The following is an 11009-nucleotide window of genomic DNA, read 5'->3' as shown; positions in this document are numbered from 1 at the left end:
CCCTCTTAAGTCCCAGAAGTTCTTAATTTTAAAGTAATCAAAAATTATTAATTTTTCTTTTGGTTAGTGCTTTTTTAGGATCTCTTATAAAATGTGTTGACCTTAAGCTTATAGAAGTAGCATAGATTTAGATGCCTTGTGAAATATATTGTCTCATTCAATTTTGTGATGAGAAGGTATTGTGTGCTATTTTTTCATAAAAATGCATTTTGAGTATCTTGAGAGAGAAACGATTTTCTTTTCAAAGAAATCAATGTTACCCTCATTTTAAGTTCAGATTCTTTTAGTTCTGACTATTGAATTCACAGGGAAGTGGTGGTAGTTATTTAAACAGAAAAGAGAAATCAATCTGCAAGAATTTGCAAATGTTATTCAAATAGGTTAAGTTTGTGAAGTTAGAATCTCTTTTCAGAGACCTGATCATTGGACTAGTTAAAAGGGGGAAAAAATTGACTCTTAGCAGGAGGCAGCAAAGAAAATGTGTTGGGTTCAAGCTGGAAAAATGAGCAGATCCAGAAGGGTTTAGATGAATTCATGAACTGATGGCTTTATAATGGGATTATTTAAGGAAGTTGAGAGTTTTATAGGGTCTACCCATAACCTTTTAAGACCTATGTCACTCGGGGCAGTGGCTCCCAGCAGTTCCATAGAGACCTATCCCATCAGATGTTAGTGAGGCCATTTGACCCTAACGTATTCCAAATTGCTAATTTCCTTTTCCTCTGTGCATCTCTCAGGGCCAAGAATGCAGGCATGAATTTAAGATGGTGGAGGCTGAAGCTATGCCTTCACGTTGGAGTTGTGCATCTGGCTGCTTTTGCCAACTGAAGGAGTGATTCGTTATCACTGATGCTGTAGCTTCTAGCAGGAAGGTGAGCTGGTCCTGAGGGTGGCCTTTCCCCCACCTATATCCTTTCTACCAAAATAACTTTCTGCTCTCTGCCCCCTACCCCTCTGGCCTAAAAAGTTGGTGCTCATCTTTCCTAGGGGTACATCTCAATTTTCAGTAGACATTTTGTTACTCTTATCTGTGCTATAACAACAAGGTCAAGAGTCAAGGATATCAAGCAACCATGCCCTTCCTTTTGTCACTATCCTGTGCAGGTCAGGAAGCAACAGTTAGAACTGGACGTGGAACAACAGACTGGTTCCAAATAGGAAAAGGAGTTCATCAAGGCTGTATATTGTCACCCTGTTTATTTAGCTTATATGCAGAGTACATCATGAGAAATGCTGGACTGGAAGAAACACAAACTGGAATCAAGATTGCCGGGAGAAATATCAATAACCTCAGATATGCAGATGACACCACCCTATGGCAGAAAGTGAAGAGGAACTCAAAAGCCTCTTGATGAAAGTGAAAGAGTAGAGTGAAAAAGTTGGCTTAAAGCTGAACATTAAGAAAATGAAGATCATGGCATCTGGTCCCACCACTTCATGGGAAATAGATGGAGAAACAGTGGAAACAGTGTCAGGTTTTATTTTTCTGGGCTCCAAAATCACTACAGATGGTGACTGCAGCCATGAAATTAAAAGACGCTTACTCCTTGGAAGGAAAGTTATGACTAACCTAGATAGCATATTCAAAAGCAGAGACATTACTTTGCCAACAAAGGTTCGTCTAGTCAAGGCTATGGTTTTTCCTGTGGTCATGTATGGATGTGAGAGTTGGACTGTGAAGAAGGCTGAGCACCGAAGAATTGATGCTTTTGAACTGTGGTGTTGGAGAAGACTCTTGAGAGTCCCTTGGACTACAAGGAGATCCAACCAGTCCATTCTGAAGGAGATCAGCCCTGGGTGTTCTTTGGAAGGAATGATGCTAAAGCTGAAACTCCAGTACTTTGGCCACCTCATGCGAAGAGTTGACTCATTGGAAAAGACTCTGATGCTGGGAGGGATTGGGGGCAGGAGGAGAAGGGGACGACAGAGGGCGAGATGGCTGGATGGCATCACTGACTTGATGGACGTGAGTCTCAGTGAACTCCGGGAGTTGGTGATGGACAGGGAGGCCTGGCGTGCTGCGATTCATGGGGTTGCAAAGAGTCGGACACGATTGAGCGACTGATCTGATCTAATCTGATCTGTACTACTTCACATGGGGATTTCTTATGTTTGGAAAACTCAACTTATCATTGTGTTGCAGTATCATTATTGGTAATTTCCCATTCGTGTGTCCTTGTCTCAGGTAGGGGTTCCATCTGAAAAGTGAAATTTCAACTTCAGTTTCAGGAAAGGATGTTATCAAACCACTAATTAAAAGAAGAAGTCCTTTTTAAAGTCATTATGAGCTTTAACTGCTCATCTCCCAAAGTTTTGATAAGGTTAAACTGACTTTAATCACAACTAGAAATCAACTTTTTCTTAATAGTCTTCACAGGGGCCCAGTAAATATTGTTTTTTTACTGCCTTGGTTCTGAACCAAATTGAGTAAATAAAGCAGTTGAATATAGTAATATTCAAATATACTAAATATAGTAAATATATTCAAATATACTAAATATAGTAAAAAAAAAATCCTGTAACAATATGTCCTGTGATAATGTAGGATAGCATTTTGGAAAGTTCTCCCGGGTCAGGAAGATCCCCTGAAGAAGGAAATGGCAACCCATGCCAGTATTCTTGCCTGGAGAATCCTATGGACAGAGGAGTCTGGCAGGTTACAGTTCATGGTGTCACAAAGAGTCAGGCACGACTGAGCAACTTCACTTTCTTCCTGTCCAGACTCCTTTCTCAAATTGCAGGGGGAACTGTGGAGAGAAGGGCAAAGCCAGGTGAGGAAACTTCTGGAAACCTCATTTTGAGAAAGGAATTGAAGGATGGCTCTCCATATCACTAGTATTCTCCTGGACCAATATCCCAGAGTCAAAATATAAAAACAGGTGCTGAAAATCTGGGAGAATCTAAAGTCGCTGCCACCATCCTGGAACTCCCAGCCAGTCACAAAATCTTGACTCTATCACGCTCAGTGATGTGATGCTAGGATAGATTTAGATCACGCACTGGAACAGCAAGACTGCCAGCTAGCTGCTCAGGCTCACCTGTGCATATTATTCCATCAATATCATCATTGCTGCTGCTGCTGCTAAGTCACTTCAGTAGAGTCCAACTCTGTGCGACCCCATAGATGGCAGCCCACCAGGCTCCGCAGTCCCTGGGATTCTCCAGGCAAGAACACTGGAGTTGGTTGCCATTTCCTTCTCCAATGCATGAAAGTGAAAAGTGAAAGTGAAGTCGCTCAGTCATGACCCCATGGACTGCAGCCCACCAGGCTCCTCCATCCCTGGGATTTTCTAGGCAAGAGTACTGGAGTGGGGTGACATTGCCTTCTCCATTAGTTGACTGCATATCCTATGAATGAATTGTTTAATCCCCACTTACTATGTTTGGTTTAATTGCTAAGTTGTGTGCTACTCTTTTGTGACCCCATTGGCTGTAGCCCACCAGGCTCCTCTGTCCACTGAAACGCAAGAATACTGAAGTGGGTTGCATTTTCTTCTCCAGGGACTGACTTTGTTAGGGCTGGGTTGTTACTGTTAGTCCTTTATTACTGAGGAGGCTATGTTGAAGGGAGTAAGTAGTTCAGTTTGACACAGCTAAGCCTGTTGGTTGAACCCAAGATTTATACCCCAGATATAAGCAATACTCTCCACATTAGAGTTAGGGCAAGGATAACTAGAATAAGACTGATGGTGTGGATGAGCAAAGAACTTCCTTTGGACAGTCCTCTTTGAAAAAGAAGAATGGAAGGGCTGAGTGAAGCACATGTAGTTTTTTCTTTCCAGATTTTCCAAAGAAACTCAACTGTTGAGACCTAGGGTCTTCTCTTGACCAGACAGAAACTAAGTGCCCTCTGGGTATTTTCAGGATTCATGATCTCCAATTCGTCTACACTTATAAAATCTTAGAAAGAAGCAATGCTTCTTATAGGGACAGATCTGAAAAGTAAGTAGACAATAAATTTATCCAACTCATTAGTTCTTGAAAGGATTTTGTTCATTTGTTTAAAAACTCATTAGTAAAAATCTTTTTTCTTTTTTTTGGAAAGTGGAGATCCAAGCAGAGACTCTTAACTGAAGTGGGTCTGGGAAGACACAGATTTTTGCAAGCCTCAAAGGGGCTCTGAGGTCACTAGGACGCTCCTAGGGCTCTACAGGAAATTGTTACTCAGGAGAAACAGAAAATTTTCACTGGATTAATCCAACGCTGCAAAAATCTAGATTTCCAGATTCTGTGGTTTTAGACTCCAGTAGAGTTACTTTTCCTAAATTATTATATTTGGTTATAAAGTCTTCAGCTTACACTAACAGAGGTTATGAAAAATCAAAAAAGCATAAGTATTAATTTTATTTATTGTAAGGATATTTACTGAGACTATTGTTTGCCACCACATCAAATGGCCCATGGGAGAAATTTCTTTTAGATTCCTATTTCTAGGAATAGTTGTCCTTTTTCTAAGCATCTGGATTGTTTTAATCAATAGACATTATGAACTTTGAAAATAACTGTCTTAGTTCATTCTGGCTGCTATAACAGAATCTCATAGACTGGGTGGCTTATAAACAACAGAAATTTCTCATAATTTTGATCTAGGGGCTGGGAAGGTGCTGGAAGATCCAGGACATGAGGGTTCATGTCTTGGTTCATAGACAGCTATTTTCTTGATATGTCCTTACAGAAGGAAAAGGAAAAAGAGCTCTCTGGGTCATCTTTTAATTTTATAAGGACAGTATATATATTTTATAAAGGGACAGCCCTCCGATTCATGAGAGCTTCACTCTTAAGACCTAATCACCTTCCGAAGACCCCACCTCCAGATACTATAATATTAGAGAATAGGATTTCAACATATGAATGGGGGTGGATATAAACATTTAGTCTGTAGCAACAACTGCCTATATTTCTCTCTTGAGCTGGCTGCTGAAAAGTTTAGAGCTAGATCAGTAACCCTACCTGAAGCAAGTGGCTGCACTTCGTGCATTAACCCCTGCCTTTTCTTTATATTTCTTACTCTATCCTTTGTTCTGTGTATTAATTAGAAGTCTATTTTGGCAAGGGACAGAAAACCTAACTCAATCTACCTGAAGCTGAAGATGAGATTGATTCCACTCAAGACACACAGATGAAAGGGATTGATTTCCAAAGGAAATTCAAGATAGACTTAGCAAAAGAAAAGAAACAGAGACACCAAGCAGTATGACAGGAATTTAATGTCTGTCATAGTAGCAACATAGCTGCTGTGTTTCCCAACCACACATCAAATTACCACTAAATTAAGTGAATGAAAGGAAGATTCTCATTCCCCAAAACTCTGAGAAATGTATCTTTTTTTCTCACTTAATCTATTTGGATTAAGTGCCTATGCCTGAACCAGTTTAGTGGGAACACTGCTTGGCTTAAGCAATCCTTCACCAGTGAAATTAACGCTAGGGTAGAACCGTGTAGAATTGGTTCTCTTGACCTTACCATTCCTGCTCAACCCTTCTTATACAATTCTGCAGAGTTTACCTGTTTCATGGGCTTCCCTGGTGGTTCAGATGGTAAAGAATCTGCCGGCAAAGCAGGAGACCGAGGTTCGATCTCTGGGTTGGGAAGATCCTTTCTAGAAGGGCATGGCTACCCACTCCAGTATTCTAGTCTGGAGAATCCCATGGACAAAGGAGCCTCACAGGCCACAGTCTGGGTCGCAGAGTCAGACATGACTGAGCAACTAACACAGAACACTTCATTCAGTTCAGTTGCTCAGTTGTATCTGACTATTTGCAACTCTATGGACTGCAGCACGCCAAGGCTCCCTGTCCATCACTAACTCCCAGAGCCTACTCAAACTCATGTGCATTGAGTTGGTGATGCCATCCAACCATCTCATTCTCTGTCGTTCCCTTCTCCTCCCACCTTCAATGTTTCCCAGCATCGGGGTCTTTTCCAATGAGTCAGTTGTTCGCATCAGGTGGCCAAAGTATTGGAATTTCAGCTTCAGCATTAGTCCTTCCAATGAATATTCAGGACTGATTTCCTTTAGGATTGACTGGTTGGATCTCCTTGCAGGCCAAGGGACTCTCTAGAGTCTTCTCCAACACCAAAGTTAAAAAGCATCAATTCTTTGGTGCTCAGCTTTCTTTATAGTCCAACTCTCATATCCATACATGACTACTGGAAAAACCATAGCTTTGACTAGACAGACCTTTGTTGGTAAAGTAATGTCTCTGCTTTTTAATATGCTGTCTAGGTTAGTCATAGCTTTTCTCCCAAGGAATGTCTTTTAATTTCATGGCTGCAGTCACCATCTGCAGTGATTTTGGAGCCCCCAAAATAAAGTCTGTCACCATTTCCCCATCTATTTGCCATGAAGTGATGGGACCAGGTGCCATGATCTTAGTTTTGTGAATGTTGAGTTTTAAGCCAACTTTTTCAGGCTCCTCTGTCACTTTCATAAAAAGGCTTTCTAGTTCTTCTTAGCTTTCTGCCTTAAGGGTGGTGTCATCTGCATATCTGAGGTTATTGATATTTCACACAACAGTTACCTATTTCATATCTGTTTCTTTGCAGCTTTGCCCTAAGCTAGGATGGGTCAATCAGATAACTAATCCCTACTCAGCTGGTAACTTCCAGATAACAAAATGCCTCATTTACAAGTCTCTTAAAAACCCATCAACACTATTGCATGCATCTTTTCCTCGCCATGTGTGATTCCTTCTTCCTGGAATTCCTTTCTCCTTCTTTGTTAGCTGGTTTATTCCCCCATATCCTTTATTTATTTATTTTTTAAACTTGGGATCTTAGAGGCAGTCTAATAGCCCTAGTGTCTTTTTTAAAAATTATTTATTTGTTTTTGGCTCTGCTGGATCTTCATTGCTGCAAGGGCTTTTCTCTGGTTGCGGTGCACTGGCTTCTCATTACAGTGGCTCCTCTTGATGTGATGCCCGGGCTCTAGAACATGAGGGTTTCAGTAGTTGCTGCTCCTAGGCTCTAGAGATACAGGCTCAGTAGTTGGGGCACATGGGCTTAGTTGCGCTGTGGTATGTGGGATCTTCCCAGACCAGGAATCAAACCAGTGTTCCTAGAACAATGGCAGGCAGATTCTTCACCACTGAGCCACCAGGGAAGCCCCCTCCATATCCTTTAAAACCTCACCCAGTCTTCACCTCCTTGAAGCTGTTCCTGGGAGCCCAGATTGCACCAAAGGCTCCTCCCCAGTAGTTTCAAACCACTCTGGGTTTCTTTTGGTGGCAGTGCTTTGAAAACACATCTGTCTCCCATTAAATCCCCAAATTGTGGATGATAGCAAGCACCGCATTTTATCTTTCTATCTCCAGAAGCTAGCAGTGTGCTTGGTATGACAGATGTTCAATAAAATATTTGTTGAAGTAAACTGAACTACCCTTCCCAAGGTTGATTGTACTAATCAGTATTAAAACAGACAAAACAGCAGGTGCCCAGGAAGGAAATAAAAAGAAAACACAGGCTTTGATCACCCACCAATGGGATACTTGCTTCTAAATAATTCAAATTGATCCAGAGTTGTTCCTAAAAAATGCCAAACAACTGGGCAGTTCATTGGAAAAGTCAGCCAGTTGGCATCATGGAAACCAAAACACTGAACCAGTGACTTCACTAGACTTGTGACTTTTCAGCAGGTGTCCAGGCAGCCTGCGATGGAAGAAGTTACCAATCACTCTTTGTTGATTCTGACTTTCTCCTGCTTCCCTACCTGCTCCCCCACCCCGCAACCTATGCAAAGGTTTTAGCATCTGTGTAAAAATGTAAACATTTAAAAACATTCAGTTTTCACAATTGGTTGGAAAATTGCCTAAACTGTCCTCCATAGGAAATGGCAAGTTAAACCAAGTTGTTCTAAAGTGCTAGCCCCTTTCAGGTTTTGGACACGTGGCCTCCCTGGCTGAATGGCAGAAAGTCTGAATGTGTAAAAACAGCTAAAAACAACCACCCAAACAAGACAGCCATTCTCACTCCCCTCAGACCACCGCTCGGAGAGGCTGCTGTCCGACGGGTGCTCCATGCTAAATAACCCCTATTCTTAGTTCACCGTGACTTGGTGGCCTGAGCCAGGTGAAAAGACAATCGATCCAAAGAGACCACTGGTGCTCAAAGCTTCACTAACGAGGTGAATCTTTGCTAATCCCAGCCAGCATTGTTGAGTACTAAGTGCCACTCTCTAAAAATATGTCTTTCATGTAAAAGAAAAATTAAAACAAGGTGGGGGTGGGCAGAAAAAGAGTCCTTTAATGGACTATTTTATACTTTTGTTGTGTTGCGTGCTTTCTTGCAGGCGACTTTTTGGCAAATCGGGCATCTTCAACCGGGAGAACTTGGCTGAGTACAAAAGGGCTTTTGAAGCGGTGAGTGTAAATTCAGACTCCTTTTTTTTCTTCCTTCCTTCCTTTCTTCGCCCTCTCTCTTCTCCTGTGTCTGGAGACCGCTCAGCAGAAATAATAAGCGCCATTGCTTGCAGGCCACGTCCCATGAATTACTCAAACATCAGATGTAAGTTTAGAATGGAGGCACGTTTTATTCTTTTCTGCAGAAGTTTTCCTATCCATTCTTTACTTACATGTCATGGTAAGGCTAAGCGATGTCCAGCCAGTCAGAAAACACACACAGAGGAGGCCATTAAACAAATTAAAAGGAATGGGGATGACTAATACAGTACTCTTGGAATCTCCCAATTTGATTAGTCTGAGTTTAATACACAGAAGCAGCGCCGGAGAAAGAGGGGAGGCGAACTGCTCTTTAATAACCTGTACAATTAAATTATGGTGATGAATTTAACTATTCTGGGCTTCTTAAAGGAGTCTTATTATCCGATTGCTTATACAAGAAAGTCAGTTTTTCAGCAGGGTTTCTAAGTGCATCCCTGGAAGGCTCATGGTGGCAATTTTTATGCTTTGAAAGCTGTTTCTTTCTCCCTTTTATTAAATAGAACTGCTTTTCTATTTCTAAAACTTTGTGAAAATTATCCAGATAGTTCTAAGTCCTTTGGGGTCCTTACCTTTCTTCAGTTCTTCAGAAATCTGGAGTCAGAAAGGATAATGTGTGGAAAAGGGATTGGTTTTCCTTTTTCCTTGGGTAGCTGTAGGCAGGCACCTCAGGGTTAATTTTGGTCAAAATCCTCACATGCTTTAGATTTTGGAGAGCATCCTGCTTCTTTCTTTGTGGTGGTTTAGTTGCTAAGTCGTGTCCAACTCTTGCGACCCCGTGGGCGGGTAGCCTGCCAGGCTCCTCTGTCCAAGGGACTCTTTAGGCAAGAATACTGGAATGAGTTGCCATTTCCTCTCCAGGGGATCTTCCTGACCCAGGAATCAAACCCAGGTCTCCTGTACTGCAAGGAGATTCTTTACTAGCTGAGTATAAGGGCAACCCTTATGGAGGCCCATTTTGGCTCAAGAATTGAGCCGTTTTCACCAAACATCAAGGGGCATGTTGTGTCCAAAGCTGAGATGGTGTGTCTTGATTTTCTAGTGACCAGGCCACCGTATTTGTTTCATTCCTGGGAGTCATTATTCTATTATGAAGCAACGTGTGCACGTCTATCTTCCATTTGCCTTTGTTGGAAAGTTATAGTTCAGGCATATGCTGTGCCAATACAGGTTGAGGGCACATTCCCAGAAACTATTGAATGATGAACTAGGAACAAGGATCAGGAGAAGTTTGAGTACCGCTGGCCTCAAGCATAGCTTCCACCAGATGTCAGCCAGTATAAAAATTAGCCCTATCTGATTCCACATCATGAGAAAGTGATGAAAATGATTCACCCACAGTGACATCACTTTCCAGTGCAAATGGTGGCACTGTCTTAAAGAGTCCTGAGAGAGTAACATAGGATATTCCCATATGGTTACCAGATTCGGCTTTGTTTCAAGGGAGTGGGGCATGGAGGTTAAGAGCACAGATTCTGAAACCAAACAGCCTGGCTTCGAATCCCGGTCCTGCCATTACTGGCTTTAGGATCTTAGGCTTGTTGTATACCTGTCTGTGCTTCAGCTTCCTCATTGCAAAATATGGATGATCATGATACCATAGAAAGTTGTTATAAGAGTTCAGCGAAGACTTCCTTGGTGGTAGAATGGATAAGAATCCACCTGCCCGGGACATGGGTTCAATCCCTGTTCTGGGAAGATTCCACATGCCACAGGGCAACTAAGCCCCTGTGCCACAACTACTGAACCCCGTGCACCTACAGCCTATGCTCCAGTAAGAAAAGCCACTACAGTGAGAAACCCGTGCACCGTAATGAGGAGTAGCCCCCACTCGCCACAATTAGAGACAAGCCCATGCAAAGCAAAGAAGACCCACCACAACCAAAAATAAAAATAATTAATTTTTAAAAAGAGCTCAATGACACATGTAAAACCATAGAACAGCTCAAGAGTTCTGAATGGGGGCCTTACTACTTAATGAGAATTCGCTGAATTCTCTATGCTAAACCTTTATGTGTATTATCTCATTTTACCAGGTCTCCTGGATTGCAGGTGGATTCTTTACCAACTGAGCTATGAGGTAAGCCCTATCTCATTTACACAACAAACCTAAAATATAATTCTTATTTTCTCTCTTTTAAAGATGATAAACTAAGGCCTGGTGAAACTAAGCAACTTCCCCAAGGTCTTAGGGATAGAAAGGAGTAAATCACAGAATTAGGTCTAGGAAATTGGGTGTTACATTTTGTGTATTAGTTTCTCAGTCATATCTGACTCTTTGCAACCCCATGGACTATAGCCTGACAGGCTTCTCTGTCCATGGAATTCTCCTGGAAAGAATACAGGAGTGGGTAGCCATTCCCTTCTTCAGGGGATCTTCCTGACCCAGGGATCGAACCCAGCTCTCCTGCATTGCAGGCAGATTCTTTACCATCTGAGCCACCAGAGAGGCCCACCAGGAATGTGGGTAGTCTGACTTTAAAATACATGTGCTTAGCCGTTTCTTATATAGTGTATATTTGAAAATACTTTCCTGGTCTCTGTATCAACCAATAGGGGAGAAAACAGTGAAAC

The 11009-nt window shown here is 42.0% G+C and overlaps 1 long non-coding RNA gene across 1 annotated transcript; it reads left to right on the top strand.

Moving 5' to 3' along the window:
• Positions 1 to 746: 746 nt before the first annotated feature.
• On the top strand, positions 747 to 10537 carry LOC139183003 (uncharacterized). Its single transcript, XR_011566486.1, has 3 exons — positions 747 to 872; positions 8288 to 8357; positions 10472 to 10537. It is a non-coding gene; the product is annotated as an uncharacterized lncRNA (long non-coding RNA).
• The last annotated feature ends 472 nt before the right edge of the window (positions 10538 to 11009 follow it).

The sequence above is a fragment of the Bos indicus genome, chromosome 5, assembly GCF_029378745.1.
Source record: "Bos indicus isolate NIAB-ARS_2022 breed Sahiwal x Tharparkar chromosome 5, NIAB-ARS_B.indTharparkar_mat_pri_1.0, whole genome shotgun sequence".
Lineage (NCBI taxonomy): Eukaryota > Metazoa > Chordata > Mammalia > Artiodactyla > Bovidae > Bos > Bos indicus.
The sequence above is the reverse complement of the archived record's forward strand: the minus strand, read 5'-3'. Positions and strand labels throughout refer to the sequence as shown.